This window comes from Belonocnema kinseyi, chromosome 6 (genome assembly GCF_010883055.1).
Source record: "Belonocnema kinseyi isolate 2016_QV_RU_SX_M_011 chromosome 6, B_treatae_v1, whole genome shotgun sequence".
In the NCBI taxonomy this organism is placed as follows: domain Eukaryota; kingdom Metazoa; phylum Arthropoda; class Insecta; order Hymenoptera; family Cynipidae; genus Belonocnema; species Belonocnema kinseyi.
Window position 1 is genome coordinate 47,227,580 of NC_046662.1, and position 17,070 is coordinate 47,244,649.

General features: G+C 30.4%; 2 protein-coding genes across 3 annotated transcripts in view; one reads left to right on the forward strand and one right to left on the reverse strand.

Annotated features, from left to right (window-relative positions):
• The window catches only part of LOC117175713 (peroxisomal leader peptide-processing protease), a 288,980-nt gene that overhangs the window by 25,548 nt on the left and 246,362 nt on the right, over window positions 1-17,070 (forward strand). The window lies entirely within an intron of this gene.
• The window catches only part of LOC117175370, a 135,202-nt gene that overhangs the window by 9,006 nt on the left and 109,126 nt on the right, over window positions 1-17,070 (reverse strand). The gene's annotated exons all lie outside the window — the stretch shown is intronic.

Genomic DNA, 17,070 nt, shown 5'->3' on the forward strand with positions numbered 1-17,070 from the left:
GAATAATCTAAAGTCGAAAAATAAGGACCACCCTTATGTAAATGGCATATTAAACTTAATTCACGGTATATGCAAATGACATTGCTCACATCTATATTCAATTTCAGTCAAATTTATCTAACAGTTTACTAACAGTGCTATTTTAAATTCCAGTAGCGTAAAATGACCAATAGGACATGGATAAGAAACGCACTAATTATCAATGTGTCATTAAGTAATAAAAACCACATGATTTTATCTCTCATCAGTGTTTGCCCAATACTCGGTGTCAGCTATTATGAAATAATAGCTATTATTTTAAAACATATGCCATCTTCGTTTGCTTACGGATGTTTGGTTAGTCGTAATGTTGCGTCATGACGTTCGTCGACACTCGACACATTTCTTGCAGAAATAATGCTTGCATTCAACGTCCCTTAGATTATATGCTACTAGCAATTTTGGAATGCAAGAGACTTAATTTTCGAAAATTAAAATCGTCAGTATTCAAGGGGAATCACGATCTCATTTCAACAATGTGGTTTTTTCAAGCGTTGGATTAGTAGTGATGTATGGGATCTGATAAGATATTGTTGTATGATTGTGTGAGTGTAGCGCAAGATCTGAGAGATTGCTTAGCCTTAGCGTATACTATTATTGAAAGGACCCATCTACTTGTGCATGTCCATGAAGGAATGTTCAACAGGTGTGTCGCACACGCGCTGATTAGAACTTGTTCTTTACATTTTTACGTGTTCCTTAAAGAATCCCTTACTTTATAATTTTATTTTTTACTTTTAAAACTCTATATTATCGATAAGTGATTTGATCCTAATAGTATAATATTCTGGGACCAATAAATTTCATCAATTACAATTTTGTATTTAATAATAAGATAACATGTGCTTTTTCGATTATTCTCGGGAGAAAATAACCTATGAATGAATCATTCATGAAACTTAAATATCCGCACACAAATTCGTGATAACATTGAATGTACTTTGAAAGAGTTACAGTTATCGCCTTTTCAAGTCGGCTGTGTGCTTTGTTCGTTGAAGTCGCATTTGTAGTATTCATTTGTTAGGTCTATTTTTAGCCAGCTATAAATAACAACATAAGAGCTTCATGGCTCTTACAAATGTCATAGTTCTGCTTCCTCTCGTAAGCTACTTCAGAATATATGAAGACACATGATAGTTTCTGAGAGCAACAAACCAGCACTAATAAGTTGCAGATTGTTGTAATAAGCGTGACAACCGCAGCTAATTTTTGAAGACACGATGTCAACGAACCTCGCGCCCGCGTTTGTTCTCAAGAATAAAATGTCGACCGAAACGTTGACGAGGTCGTGTCGCCGCGGAGGATTTCCAAGGAGAAACTCCGAGCGAAGAAACTCGATGGGCGCGCCTTGGAGGCAAGTAAAGCAACAGAGAGCCCTCTGTTTTTTTCGTTTTCCTTTTTTCAAGTGGCCTGTACTGCTCGCTGTGAGGGCGAAGGCAGGAAGGGAGGGCTGCAATTTACTTACACGATCCGAGTGCCGAGGCTGGTTAGCTCGCGCGGAGCGTAAGAAGCGATCGAGTACATTCGCTTATCTATGTACATTATGCATGTATGTATGTATGTATGTATGTAGGACAGAGCCAGCTCTGTTGTCAGATGTTGGTAGAGCTGGCACTGCTACTGCTGTAGTGATAGCACCACTACCAAGACAACCACTCGGACCACAGAGCAATGCCGCGCGATTGCTCGCGTGGTGGGGCATTCACGTTCCGGCAGACAGCTTGGCGTCCTACGGTTCGCGTTACGCCTTTCGTTACGTTCCTCTTTCGCCTTTTGTTACTCTAAGACATTGTAAATACACTTCACCCACTGCAATGACTCTACTCGAAAACTCCACCTATATCATATTCTGAATCAGTAAACTCATTGTTTTGGATTTATCAAGATTGAAGTACTACGATGCTAAAACATATCTAGAAATGTGATACAATGTCCACAAGTATCAATTAAAATTTCTTGAGCTAATGAATCGACGAGGAAGTGGAAGTATTTAGCGTACAAGAAATATTTTTAAAATGTCAACTGTCATGTGCTTCTAGAGACAGAAGTGATAGAAATAAGTCATAATGACGCTAGCAGTTAATGTGTACTTCATTCAAGGTGTCTATTTTGTTGGCTCAACATTCATTATGCGTGGAAGAGCCTAAACGATATGTGATGAAATATGGAATACCCAGTGAGTCATCCATTTTCTAAAAGTTTAGTAATTCGAAAGTCGGACCTCTAATCGGTCAATCTGCTGATGGGAATTTAATGACTAATTGCAGGTATGCCAATTTTAGCTTACAATCAGAAATTTAAACTTTAAATACTGTAGGTGCAAGAGAATCTTTGCCGAATTGAAGATGTATCAAAGATGCTTCATAGGCAATTCCAGAAATCTCTCGCCCTTGATCGAAAGTTTTTCCTCCACTGTTCGAATGGATTTTTATACGTACCAAGTGGTACGACCCATGATAGGAGCGACGCTGCACAACGCGAGTTTTATGGCGAATCTTGGAGGCAACGGTGCACGTGCGGAGATCACGACTGAAGAGGGGATCGTCAGAGAGTGCAACAAACGTGAAAGCGCAGTCTGCACTCACGTTAAAAATACCGGCAGACGCTTGAGGCTTCTCGGAACCGTTCGAGGGCGTCGATGTCCGACTTAATTGATTGTTTCCAAAAATAGGCGGTAGTTACGTGGAAAGAGTTGTGGTTAAGCCTCTGGGCAGAGTTTTTTTGCGGTTTCACCGTCTACGCCTCACTTATCCCTTCAAAACACGTGCTTTACTCGTAATGATATACCGCTAATTGGAATTTTGATGGAAAATGTATTTTATGACAAGAAGATAGCTAAACTTTGTTCTATACCTTATCAAGAAAAATTTCGCTATTGTCTTTACCTCATTAACTCAAGTTCGCCACCGTTTTATCAATAAGAATTCCGAACAATCTGTTGAAAGGTGAGTAATGGAGTTTAAGGTCAGTGCATATGGTATATTGTTACCCTAGATTTAGAAACGGGACAAGATAAAGCTACTTGTTTGATAAAAAATCGATTTAATTCTTATGATCGTTATAAGAAAATTGAGAGGGTGAAAGAGATAAAGTAGATTCAACAGAATCAGTTTCTTATCCGGTCCTAAGTGATGAATGACTTGGACGGAATGCCACAGGTGGTATGGTTGGTGGTTGGGCTGCATATGTATCTTTCGACGCACTCCTTTAGGCAGCCAGAGAATGAGATCTATTACTATATATCTATAGGCTCAGGGTAAAGAGGTCTCGGACTAGTGTGTTTTAAACAGGTGTAGAAATCATTGTTTGTGTCAGCACGCGTATGAGTGGAGTAGAAATACGTGCGAGTCAGCCAGCGTTTGGACTTGGCTGGCCAAAGATTCTCTGAATGAAGTCTAAAAATAGAAATCCCTCTCTCTTCATCCCTAGATTCTCTTTCACTCTCTCTCTGCTTCAACCCTCCACGATTTCATTCCCCTCTGTCTCATGCATATCTTCTTTCTTCCTCCCCCTTATCAATTCTTCCTTATCTCACGCGGCTCTTGTTCCGGTAAGAAGGAATATGCCACCTCATGAACCTGAAATATACTACGGGACTTTCCGACATTTCCTCTTTTTAACTCGAGTCGCGAATCAATGAATCAAGATCGTCTTTCGCAGTTCACGGCGAAATAGACCAGAGTTCTTGCGAAGAAGATATAAAGAGAAGAGAAGAAGCGGTCCAGACAAAACAGACGTCAACTTGCTCTGCTAAATGTTTCCGGCTAACTCGCAAACTACGTTTCTTGGCTTTCAGTTCAAACGATTCTTTTTCGTCCTATTACAGAACTGAAATTTCCGGTCTGATCTTAGGTTTGCAACTGACGTGTAAAAACAAGATCTAGCTATTTTTATCAAGAAGGAGCTAGTGGAAAAAAAAGGTTGTACAAAAAGTTGTTTCCCCCAAGTTTCCGACGACTTTATCGGTTTGCGGACAGCTCTGGAAAATTTTAGCGAGTATTTTATCTGCCCTGTACCTGATCGCGTGCAAATTTGGTTAATTAGGATTGTCCTACTCGTAATGTTTTCATGCTCGAACCACCCGGCATATGCTCCTATTTCTCGGTCACGTATCCCGGAGCAAGAAAGGCGAGCGAATCATAACGGATAACTCGGCTCGTTGTTTAGATATGGGGTCGAGTAAAGCAGACTATGGAAAGAAATGGTCACAGTGGACGAAACACTTATGGAGACTAAATAATTTGCCTGGTCCGCCTTAAACTTTTGAACTTGCGCGCTTATCGAAAAGTGGTTATACGGATCGGTTCCGCAAGAAAGGGCTATGAGGATGGCACGTGCTCGACTTACTTTTTTCCGTTGTTTTTTTTTCGGAACTTGGTTCCCGGCTGCTCCTTCTGCTTCTCCTTTTCAGTCACGATCAGCGAAGATGCCGATTTCTCGTTGGACCCGGGGACGCAGATTCCTCGACTGTCTCGAAGGCACTTTAATCACTGACACTGACTGTAGGAGAAGGAACTCGCGAACTCGATGAGTGAAAGATCGCGTCACGTATGCAAGGATCACGATTGTCGTGAGAACAATAATGTGCAATGCACAACCTGTGAAGGAACTTGTAATGCAGAGGTGCAAACTGAATTTAAATCAACTGACTTTCGATCAAGTAGAATAAGATCCCGTAGATGTGTCTCTTATGGAGGTTCGAGCTAACATTAACTAGCGCGGACTGCAGCCGCTTATAATATGGCCGAGGCGCGAACCAATCAGATCCCTCGCTCCTGCCAGACCCCCCACTCCCCCTGTCGAAGGCAAGACCCCCCGCGTGTTATTCCTGATCGTCAATCCTCCTTTTTTTCTCCTCTTCCAATGAAACAGAGATCGCACTTTGATTGGGTCCCGCGATGTACTTTAGGTCGAGGACTGGAATCCCCGAATGCGGATGACAACGTAACCATTACGAATTGCCGCGATCGGTTTTCGTTCAGCAGGATACCGATCGGGTGAGAGCAAGGCTCGCTTGGCGGTACGAGAGCATACGAGAGATCGCAAAGTTTCTTCCGGTTTGTAGATCCGTGGCGCGCTTACTCTATGCATTTTTAAACCTCGACAAGGAATCGCGTCCCTCGCTCACTCGAGGCTGCAAACTCGCTCTGCAGTTTCATCAACCATCAGTCGCGACATCCACATCACGCGATCCTCAATCGAAAGCGATCGGTTCGATAAAAAAAAAAAAAAACCCAAGTCCAATTCATGCTTTATGCAGTGTTAGGTAACGTTTCATTTAACTGTTTCAAACGTTGGAAATACGCACACTTATTGCCAGAGCGTATGTAGCTTAGTAGGATGTCCATTGGGAAATAACGTTTTTACAACGTTTTCTTCCTATTTGTGCAAAAATCATGTCCTAATTTTTAGTTTTATAATTTTGTCTCTTTTTGATTTATATGGTGGACAAAATTGAAAATAAAAATTCTTCTGTTCCTTAAGATTACTCCTATTTTATTGAGTTTCGACAGAGATAACAAAACCCTTTTTTAAGGAATTTATTGAACTTGTAATTTTAAAAATTATAGTTGCAATACAATTGTAATTATTAAATGATTGCCATCCATTAACAAAAATGGAATTACACATTTAGAATCTTTTTTTCTGTAACTGATGATGCAATAATGATGTAATTTACAAAATAATACCTGGTGACGAAAAAAATGAAATATTTCAATTGGGCCAAAAGTTATAGAAGTTTAAAGAAAGGAGTGGTATTTTTTGTAAAAGAAATTTAAAAAATTTCTAAACTTATAACTTTTCAGACAAGTTTTGTTTCTCAAATTTCATCCTAATGAATTCTTCAATTTTTTGAGCTTTCTTAAGGAGGGCAAATCGCTTAATAAGCTGGTGAAAACTGTGTTTTTAACCTTATTGTGTTTACGGGATTTTCAATTTGATTACATTTAAAACATTTCATAGAGGAAAAGGGATCTAACTTTCCTGCTAAGATCTATTTTCTACAATGTATATCCAGTTGCCTTTTAGGGAAATTAAAAAGTTTCCTGGTTGTCTTATTTCAATCTTAATCATTTTCCTGTGTACTATATTTACTTCAGGTTTCTATTTTAAGAAGGATATAGAAAAAATAGAATAATACTCAAATTTTTAACCTTATTTAAACTCTTTTCTTAATAAAGCCTGTAAAAAAGTTTTGTTTGTTTTTATAATTCTTAGATTAGTTTTTGGCCATAAAATAATAGTCATGATTTAACTTTTGTACTCTTGATTGAAGAGCTTTTACTGGATTAACTGTATTTTGTAATGTTATAAAATTATTTTTCATCCGTGTGGTTAAATTTATTTTTATTATTTCGTTCCAATCTTGCAAAAAGATATGACTGAAATTGTAAATGAAAAATTAAATTATAAATTACAATTCTTGTTATTTAAATTCGACAATTTCTGTACTCCTGTGGAAAAGTTTTCAGAAAACTCTTGTATTAATATTAAAAAAATATAGAATAATCTTTGTATATTCTTTTATTCGATGACGAAAAATCAACCAATTTGATATTATTATAATCGGGGGTATGATTTGGGATTAAAAAAATGTAAAACATTCTAGCACCTTTCACCGAACTTTTTATAATATCGCAATTGAAATTTTTTTTCAGAACATGCTGCAAATCACGATTCATAAAATTCTTTTAAGCATAAAACTTACTTATAGTTTTGTAAAGTATTTTGTTCAAAATTCATCATTCAAGTTAAAAATTCATTTCTTTGGACAAAACTTAGTTCAAAATTTTATTTTTTTACTAATACATTTAAATATTCTATTTTTAATTTAAAAATTCAATTCCTTGGTTACAAATTTATTTTCTAACTAAAAATTTTAGAAATTCTATTTTTGGTTAATTTTTTTTTAGCTGAAAATTCGTGTATTTTGTTGAATTTTTTTTTTGTAGTACAATAATCTACTGGCTTAAACATTCAACTATTTTGTTAAAAACTCATCTTTTGTTCTGACAGATTCATCATTTTAGTTAGAAATTCATTTATTCGTAGAAAAATGATATCTTTGGATTGAAAATTTTTCATTTTTTATTAAAAATTAATATTTTCGGGTTCGTCGTTTTGCCTTGAAAATTTAAGATTTAGGATAAGACTTTTTTAGTCCAACTGTTTTTAATTGAAAATTGAAATTTTATTTAGTGTTCTTATATTTTTCGTGGAGAATCCACTTTTTATAGAAGATGCCATTTTCACTTATTTTGAAATTTCCATTTTTCTCGATTAAAAATGAATGGTTTTAAAAGAAAATCCAATTGCTCCTTTTTTTTTTTTAATCAAAAAGACGAAATTTCAAGAAAGTAGTTGAATTTTAGACCTAAAAATATGAGTTTTCTACTTATATTATTATTCTTTTATAAAAAAATAATGATTCACAGAACTTCATAGAATTTGAAATGATTTTTAAATATATTAATGAATTTTACGATTTCCAAAGATTTCAAGGTATTTTAATGGCTTTTAACGAACTTCTAGAGAACTTTAGGTCATAAAATAAATTTTATTACAATTATGAACATAACAAAATTTCAGAAGATTTTAAAGATTTTAAGTCATTTAAAAAGATTCTACAGAATTTCAAAAGTTTTTGTTTCTAAAATTAGCAAACCGCTTAATACTTGAATATTTGTAATTATTAAAATAAATTTATGGGCGAAAACTCAAAATTGTGGAAAATCACAAAATGACGGCCATCAAAAAGGGCCCAAAAATGGTATTTCCTAAACTTGTTAATAATGAGTGACAAAAAACTGAAAAAATTTCATAATTCATCCTTAAGCGAATACAAGTTTTCAAAATCTAAAATTAAAAAACTATAACATATTTTGAGGGAATGAAAATGTTGAAAAAAAGGCAGAAAATTATATTCGTATGAAACTGATTGAGTATTAAAGTAATTATATGAATATTTGAAAGTTCAACTAAATAAAACAGAGTAGTAATTTCATGAAAAATTGAAAGAATCAACTTTTTGAATTTTAAATTGACCGCTATTTTTATTATTTAAAATTTTTTAATTTATTAAATTATTTCTGAATTTAGAAAGTTTGTTTGTCCGCATTTTAAAAGTATTACGTTAAAAACTGTGGAAATAAAATTTTTAATTCTTGCACAATTTTTGGTCACTATTTGTTAATAACTTTAAGAAATATACTATTTAAACAAATTATAATAAAAGTTGATGGATTAGACCAAAATTCAAACAAGAATTACAAGATTTAAAACTGATCCTAATGACATTTTTTGATTGAGCAGAAATTTAAAAATTTCTAGAATTTGAAAATCTAAAAAAAAAACACCAAAAATAAATGTTTAGCAGTTCGGTAAATTTAAGTGTAGTTTTCAGCATATGTTAAATGTTTTTTAAATATACAATGCATATAAGATTCAGTGAATGTAAATATTTATCAAAATTTAAACAAACCTCTTTCTCTTACTTTTTCATAAATCAAGATACCAAAGATTTTCTTTGGGGAGAAAAAAAGAACAGAAAATGGTTTTTTTAATTTAAAAATTAAAACAATTTTTTACTTAAAATAGTTTTATTCCTCGGGGTTTATTTGAAAATGTTTAGCGTTAAGTTTATTTATCATAGGTAAGTTTAAAATCTTTAAAATTCAAAGTTTGAAAATTTCTAATCGACTTGTGTAATAGTGAGAATTTTTTAAAGAATTGTTTTTAATGTAACTAAGAAAATTTTCAGTACTATTACCCATTAATCTAATAATTTTGAGTTTTTTTGGATATCCATGTTAACAAAATAATACCTTGAATGGCAGAAATATTTTAAAAATCATTGAAAATTATTTTAAAACTACAGAATTTTCTATAAAAAGATATTTTATTTTTTTTATAAATTTTTTTTTCTAAACCCTTGCTGTTTTTAATAAAAGTCTTTAAAATAAATTTAAAAAACAAAATTTGATAGCATTAAAATTGTTCATCTCCAAGATGTAAGGTTGTTTTTATACCGAAAACGAAAAATCAAAACAGAGAAAGTGGGCCATTTCGAAAGTCTGATTTTTCCCAATCTGGCGCGGATAAGGAATGAAACGCAGGCACTGATTGGGACCCTATTTGGCCTGGTCAATCCCCGACTTGTAATCGGATAAGCAAATCTGCCTCCGATAGGGGCCTGCGTTTCATGCCGTATTTAGGACTGCCTGATTAGGGCCACGGCAAAATTTCTACACAGTTTCTTCTGAATTCCTAATGTTACTCAATTATGCAGCACAGCTCATCTCACTCATTAGAGGAATGAAAGCTGTTGAAAAAATACAATGTCTGTTTGCATGCGTTTATTTTTAGAAATTCCACTGCAGGCTTATTTCATAACCATTTTTCGCTTGTCTAAACAAAAGACTTAAGAGCGAGAGTTTAGCGACTGGCTATATAATTATAGTGAAGTTACGATTTTAGAATTAAAAGTGCAACGTAATACCGGCATGCGGCAAAACCCGGACAAGAAAGAGAACCTACTTAACTGACAGAACGTTTACCTACCCACCTTCCAATCTACCAACCTTACTATCTACCGACTCACCTACCGAGATCTCGCGTGACTTCTTGCAAAAAAAAAATCGAGAAAAATACAAGGCATCAGTGCAACAGAGAAAGGCTAAATATAAAAAAGAAAAAACTGTGGGTTCTATTAGAACCAATCTTTGGTTCCAAGGAACCTGTAGCAGAAAGGAACTTCTCTTGCTTACTGTGAGTATTTTAGGAGGTTCGGTATTTCTATCATTCAATTTAATATATTTAAGAAAAAACTTTTGTAATATTTATCTGTAGGATTAATTATTGTATTTATTGATTTGAAAAGTCCCGCGTTTTTTGGCACATGCGCAGTTGAAAACGCTGGACCGCGTCCCTGGCCATCTATCGGATATTAGCGAACTGAAAAGGTAGCCTCGAAAAGAGTTCTATTGAAGTGTCACTTTTATAACGTGATTTTAATCAAAAAAGTTTAATCAAACGAAAAAAACAATTAATTTTTAGCAAAAGTTAAATCTTCAATCAAGAAAGATTTTTCAGTTAATAAGTAAAAAAATCATTAGTTTTTTTTTATTTTCAAGACAAAAATGCCAGCTTTTTAAAAAACAGTCGAATTTTCAAACAATAAGATTATTTTTCACCAAAAAAGACGAATTCTTAACAAAGTATATTTTTTGACCAAATATTTGAATTTCTCACCAAGAAGATTGATTTTCTACCAAAAGAGACGACTTTTCCGCAAAATACATAACTTTTTAACGATATAGTTGAATTTTCAACCATGAAGATTATTTTATTACTAAATAGACTAATTTTCAACCAATTTTTATACCAAATATGAAATAGTTAAATTTTCATAACAAATTAATTTTCAACGAAAAAAAAACACATTTTCAAGAAAATAGTCAAATTTTAATTTCAAAGGGATCAGTTTTGAAGTTAAATGATGAATCTTAAATTAAAAAAAAAATGCATTTTTAACGAAGAAGTTTAACTATCAACCGCATAGTTTGTTTTTCAAACAAAAAAGAGTAAACCTCGACAAAAAAAAGTAGTATTTAATATTTTAACCAACATTTTTTTGTTTACATTTTAAAAAATTGAATTCAACTAAAAAAGACCAATTTTTTACATAATAGTTGAATCCTCAACTAAACAAGATTAATTTTCAACCAAACAGTTGCATTTTTTACGATAAAAAAATAGATTTCCTTCAAAGAAAAACATGTATAAATTTTTAACCAAGTAAATGAGTTTTCAACTATAGAGATCAATTTTCTACGTTCAATGGACTAGTTTTATCTTTAGGTGCAAAAGTTATGTTTAAATAAAATGTTAAATTTGCAACGAAAAAACGAGGAATTTTCAAGAAAAAAATTAAATCCTCAACTAAAATAGAATATATTTTAACTAAACTATTGCATTTTTAACAAAAAGGATTAAATTTCTAAGAAAATGATTTTTCAACAAAATAATTGAATTTTTAATCATGAAGATTAATTTATTACTAAAAAAGACGAATTTTAAAGAAATTACATCAATTTTCAATCAAAAAATTGAATTTTTAATCTAAAAAAGATAGAATTTTAAAGGAAAGTGAAATAATAGTTAATTTGCCATTACAAAACTTAATTTTCATTTGAAATAAACGACTTTTTACAAAACAACAAAAAATAGATTTCTCACGAAGAAAAATATTTCAACGAAACATGTAAATTTTTAACCAAATAGTTGAATTTTCAATTTTAAAGTATAATGTTTCTACGGAAAATGGAAAGGTTTCATTTTCGTTTGAAAACGTTTTCTAACCAAGAACATTAGATTATTATTTATTTATTATTGATTATATTATGAATTCATTATTATTGAATTTGATTGTTTCTGAATGTTAAATTATAGGCCATTTTATAATTGTGGGAACTTGTTATTAAAATTCGTATCTATTTCGGAAATTTTACAGTGTCGAGAATTTTATTTTTGTGATTTTTCAGTCGTCCGAAATATTCAGCAATTTAATTTTGAAGATTTTAATTCAATAATTTCCATTACAAACTATAATAAAGATACAAGTGTTTTAAATTGATCAATTCTGAATAAAAAACTTCCCAAATAGAATAATTAAAATTAAAACCTATTTACGGAGAAAACTTCTTTTTTTTGTGGCTAGTAAATAGTAATAATACAAAAAAATGGTTGAATATCGAACCTAAAATTTTTGTCAGAAATCAAAAATACATTCGTAGGAAAATTATTCAAAATTGTCAAAATTTGGAATGTTTAGACAAAAAGAGAGCGAAAGGTATTAACCGAATTACAATTTTGCTTGCACTTTTTTTCCTCATCAAAATAATTTGAAATCAATTGAAAATTATGATTTTTGAACACAGAAAAATGTGAAAGTTAAATATTTTTACTTTTAATAACAATATTATAAACAAATATTAAATTTATATATATTTTTTCTAAATCATGTTGCAGGTACTTTAATGGTAATATTCCACCAAGAAAGTGTGTTACCAAATCAAAAATTTAATTTTCTTGACAATATTATGAGCAAATCTTGAATTCAGAATTTTTGAGCAGAAAAGTTTTTTGTGATAAATCAGGTTGTAGATGATGCAAAATTTCATAAGCTTTCTAAGAGTTAAAAAAAAAAGTTTCTCACTTTTTTTTTTGAAGGATTAATCACGTTTCAAAGTCAGCAGTGGTTTTTGCACCGCAGTTTTAGTGATTAAAATGGAAGTCCTGGAAAAATCTAAAAAAATAATGGTACAAGTTTAAAAATTACAGAAAATGTACCTTGAATTATCCTCTTTAAAATGAGCCCAGGAAACTGTAAAACTCTTTATTTGTTCTTAAATTATTTTTCGTCTTGCGCACGCCTCGATATTTTTGGTGATAATTCGAGAACTAATAAACGTTTTCTCAGTTTCTTGGGCTCATTTTTAAGCCAAGATTTCAAGATTTATTTTGCATGACTTCTGAATTTCGATGAATATTTTCCTAGATTTTTCCAGGAGTTGAAGTCGAATAATCCAAATTGCAAAAAATTAAAAATTATAGAGGTCTTTCTTACTTAATAACTCAGTATCTATTTATAAGAAATAGTAAAAATAGGGCCCAGGTGACGCGCAATTTAAAAACCTTCCTAACTCTTCTTTATAAATTGTTCCATCTTATTTTTTCCCCGAAATATCTTGCGAGAAATTAAGTTTTCAGTCAAGAAATTTATTTAAACAACAAAAAATAATTTTCTAGTAAAATGGTAAATTCTCAACTAAAAAGGTAATTTTTATATTTTAGACCAAAGGTGAAACAGTAAATTTTCTGTAAAAAAATTAATTTTTAACCGATAGTTACGAGTTTTCTACGAAATAGTTCAATTTTGAAATAGAAAATATAAATAAAATGTGTCTACTAAAATGATAAATCTTCAAGAAAAATTATGAATTTTTAACCAAATAAACGATTTATCAACTAAAAAGATGAATTTTCGACCAAAAAGATTAATTTTCAATGAAAATTATGAATCTTTCCCGAAAAAATGAATTATTATCCAAATAGTTGAGTTTCTAACGATGAAGATGAATTTCCAACCAATAAGATTATTTTTCTAGCAAAAGAAGACGCATTTTCAACCATAAAGATGAATTTTCAACCACAAAAATAAATTTTCTACCAAAAATTAACTTTTGGCAACATACAATAATTTTCAATCAAATAGTAAAATTTTCAACTAAAAATGATAAATTTTTAACCAAAAATCGAATAGACTAAGAACTTTAATTTTGTAACAAAAAATACGATTTTTCAACAAAATACATGAGTTTTAAGTAACAAAAAAATACATTTTGAGCCAAAAGTGGAACAGTTAACTTTTCAGACAAGAAAATTAATTTTATAGTAAAATGATGTATCTTCAACCAAAAAGATTTATTTTCTACAAAAAATTAATTTTTTGAGAAAATACATTAATTTTCAATCAAATAGTTAAATTTCCAACTAACAAAGATAATTTTTAAACCAAAAATCTAATAGACTAAACCAAAAAAAGATGCTTTTTCTAACAAAATGTAATAATTTTCAACCAGAAAGATAAATTTTCTACCCAAAAATACATATTTTCAATGCAAATTATAAATTTTTAACCAAAAAATTGAATTTTTAACCAATAGTTCAACTTTAAACAAAAAACTGAAATTACAATCAAAGAGATTAATTTTCTAGCCAAAAATTCGAATCTTCAACAATATATATAAATTTTCAACCAAATATTTGAATTTTTATCAATAAAGATTAATTTTCAACCAAGAATATTATTTATTTACAAAAAAAGACGCATTTTCAACCAAAAAGATGAATTTTCAACAACGAAAATTAATTTTCTGGACAAAAATTAACTTTTGAGAAGATACATTAATTTTCAATTAAATAGTTAAATTTTCAACTGGCAATGATAATTTTTCAACCATAAATCGCATAGACTAAGAACTTTAATTTTCAACCAAAAAAATACGATTTTTCAACAAAATATATGAACTTGACCTAAAAAAGAAATACATTTTCGACCAGAAATATAATAGTTGAATTTTCAGCCATGAAAATTAATTTTCAATGAAAAAAATAATTTTCTAGTCAAATGATGAGTCTTCAACCAAAAAGATTAATTTTCTACCAAGAAATTCGAACTTTTAACTATAAAGGTAAATTTTATATTTTTAGCTAAAGGTGAAATAGGGAATTTTCAGAAAAAAATTAATTTTCAACCGGGAAATACTAAAATGATAAATCTTTAAGTAAAAAATACTAATTTGGAAGAAAATTATTAATATTGTTACAAAAAAAAATTTTAACCAATTGGTTCAACTTCTAACAATAAAGATCAAATTTAATCAAAGAGAATAATTTTATTGAAGAAGAGTTGAATCTTCAATAAAATATATCAATAGAAACCAAAAAGATTAATTTTCAACGAAAATTATAAATCTTTACCCACAAAAATGGATTTTTAACCAAATAGTTCAGTTTTTAACAAGCAAAAGAATAATTTTCATCCAAAAGATTAATTTTTCATGAAATAGTTGAATTTTCAACCAAAGAAATACATTTTTAATCAAGTGTATTAATGTTTTGATAGAAAAAGATGCCTTTACAACCAAAATAATGAATCTTTCACCCAAGAAAATTAATTTTCTAAAAAAAAATTAAGTTTGTTCAAAATACATCACTGTTCAAGCAAATAGTTGAATTTTCAATTATGAAAGATCACTTTTCAACCAAAAGTGGAATAATTAAATTTATATTAAAAACAAATTAATTTTCAATCAAGTAAAGATCTACGTGATTAGATCATTGATCGGTCACAATGACTTCAAATTAAAGAAATTTAAAAAAGATTAAAATCAAATTTGAAATCTTGTTTGACGTCCAATAATCAAATTAATGTGCAGAATTCCTGAAAATAAAACCAAGCATTCAGCGACTAAAGTTGGACAACTACTGTAAAAATTTTCCTATTGAAATTTGAAAAGAGATAAAAACTTTTCTAAAAAATAAGATCCAAAATTTCTTTTTTGAACAAAACTAAAAAAGAGTAAAGAGAAATGAGAAGGCAAACAGTCAAATCCCTTTCCTTCTCTTTTTTCATTCCTTTCATATTTTTTTAATTTGTTATTATCAAATCACAATAAAAAAACATTTGTAAAAAATAATCACCAACGTGTCAGCATTCTTACAGCACCCTTATCAAGGCAAAAAATAATTTAAAAATATTCGAGCAGGCAGGAACAGCAATGAAACCACGATGCTCTCTTCCTGACACCCGAGAGTTGGATTTTGATAAACGGTCGTCAGGAGAGAATATCTAGATTTCGTTGCTGTTCCTGCCTGTTTGAATAATTTTATTTTATTTATTTTTTGTCTTGATAAGGGAGCTGTATGAGTGCCGAAACGTTGTTGATTATTTCGTACAACTGTTGTTTTGTTGCGATTTGATAATAATAATAAAAAAAGACGAAAGAAATAAAAAAGAGAAAATTTTTTTCTTTTCCTTTCTAGAAAATTTTTTATCTAATTTCAAATTTCTATATGGGACATTTTATGGTGGTTTTCGACATTTAGTCGTTGAATTCTTGGTTTTATTTTCAGGGATTCGGCACATTAATTAAAATGGATTATAAATATCTTATACGAAAAGAAATTCGAAATTTCGGGGAAAATCTAGATAAATCGCCCTTCTTTGAGCCGACGGCAAAATTAAAACGTGCATTATTTTCAAGATCTGGGAACATTTCATGACGAGCTTAAATTCTAGACTAGTACTTGTTAGTAATTTTGCTGAGCTCACTCTAAAACAGCCCCTTGCCGCGAGGTTTCGTGCCGAGAACACTTTCCCGTTCGGAGAAGCATCCAGGATGTACTGACGGAGTTTTCTTGGAAGCCTCCTTCATAACAGGTATCCACCTCCTCCAACACTCGACATTAAATCGGCCCGAAAAAGCTCATTCTTAGATGTGTAACGGAATTTTCAGGTAAAATTTCACGAAAAATCAGGAAAAAATGCCTGGAAAAATCTCTGATTTTTTCTTTAAGTCACGGAATTTTCCCAAAAGCCAGCTTAATTTTTTTTTTTAAATTGCTTGAACAAAATGCTTGGGTTTTTAACAAAATAATTAAATTTTTAATATAATAGTTGAATTTTGAACCTAAAAATATGAATTCCCAATAAGAAAAGTGCAATAGTTTATAGTTCAATTAAAAAATATGAAATTTATAAAAAAAAAAGAATTTTAAGAACTGTGATTTGTTACAGAATTTTCAGGTCATTTTTTTGTTTGATTTGTCAGCGAATTTTCGTATTCCTAAAAAAGTCAGGTAATTTTTTCAAGTCAAGGCATTTTTCCTAAAGCGTGCTTAACTTTTTAAAATTTCTTTGACAAAATACTTGATTTTTTAACAAAATAATTACATTTTTAACTTAATGGTTGAATTTTAATCAAATAAATGAAATTCCAAAATTTAGATGTTTTACGGAATTTTTTGTTTGATTTGTCAGGGAATTTTCATATGTTTGGAAAAACCTGGAAATTTCAGGGATATTTTTTTAATTCAGGGAATTTTTCGGAAATCGTGCTTAATTTTTTGAAATTTCTTTAACAAAATATTTGATTTTTTAACAAAATAATTAAATTTTTAACATAATAGTTCAATTTTTAAAATAAAAAGATATATTTTCCAAAAAAAAATTACAATTTATATTTCAATAAAAAATATTAAATTTATTAAAAAATAAAATAATTTTAAAAACTTAGATTTGTCACGAAAATGTCAAGAATTTTGTTTTGATTTGTCAGGGAATTTTCATATGTCTGGAAAAATCTGGAAATTTCAGGGATTTTTTTAATTCAGGGAATTTTTCGGAAATCGTGCTTAATTTTTTGAAATTTCTTCAACAAAATAATTGATTTTTTAACAAAATAA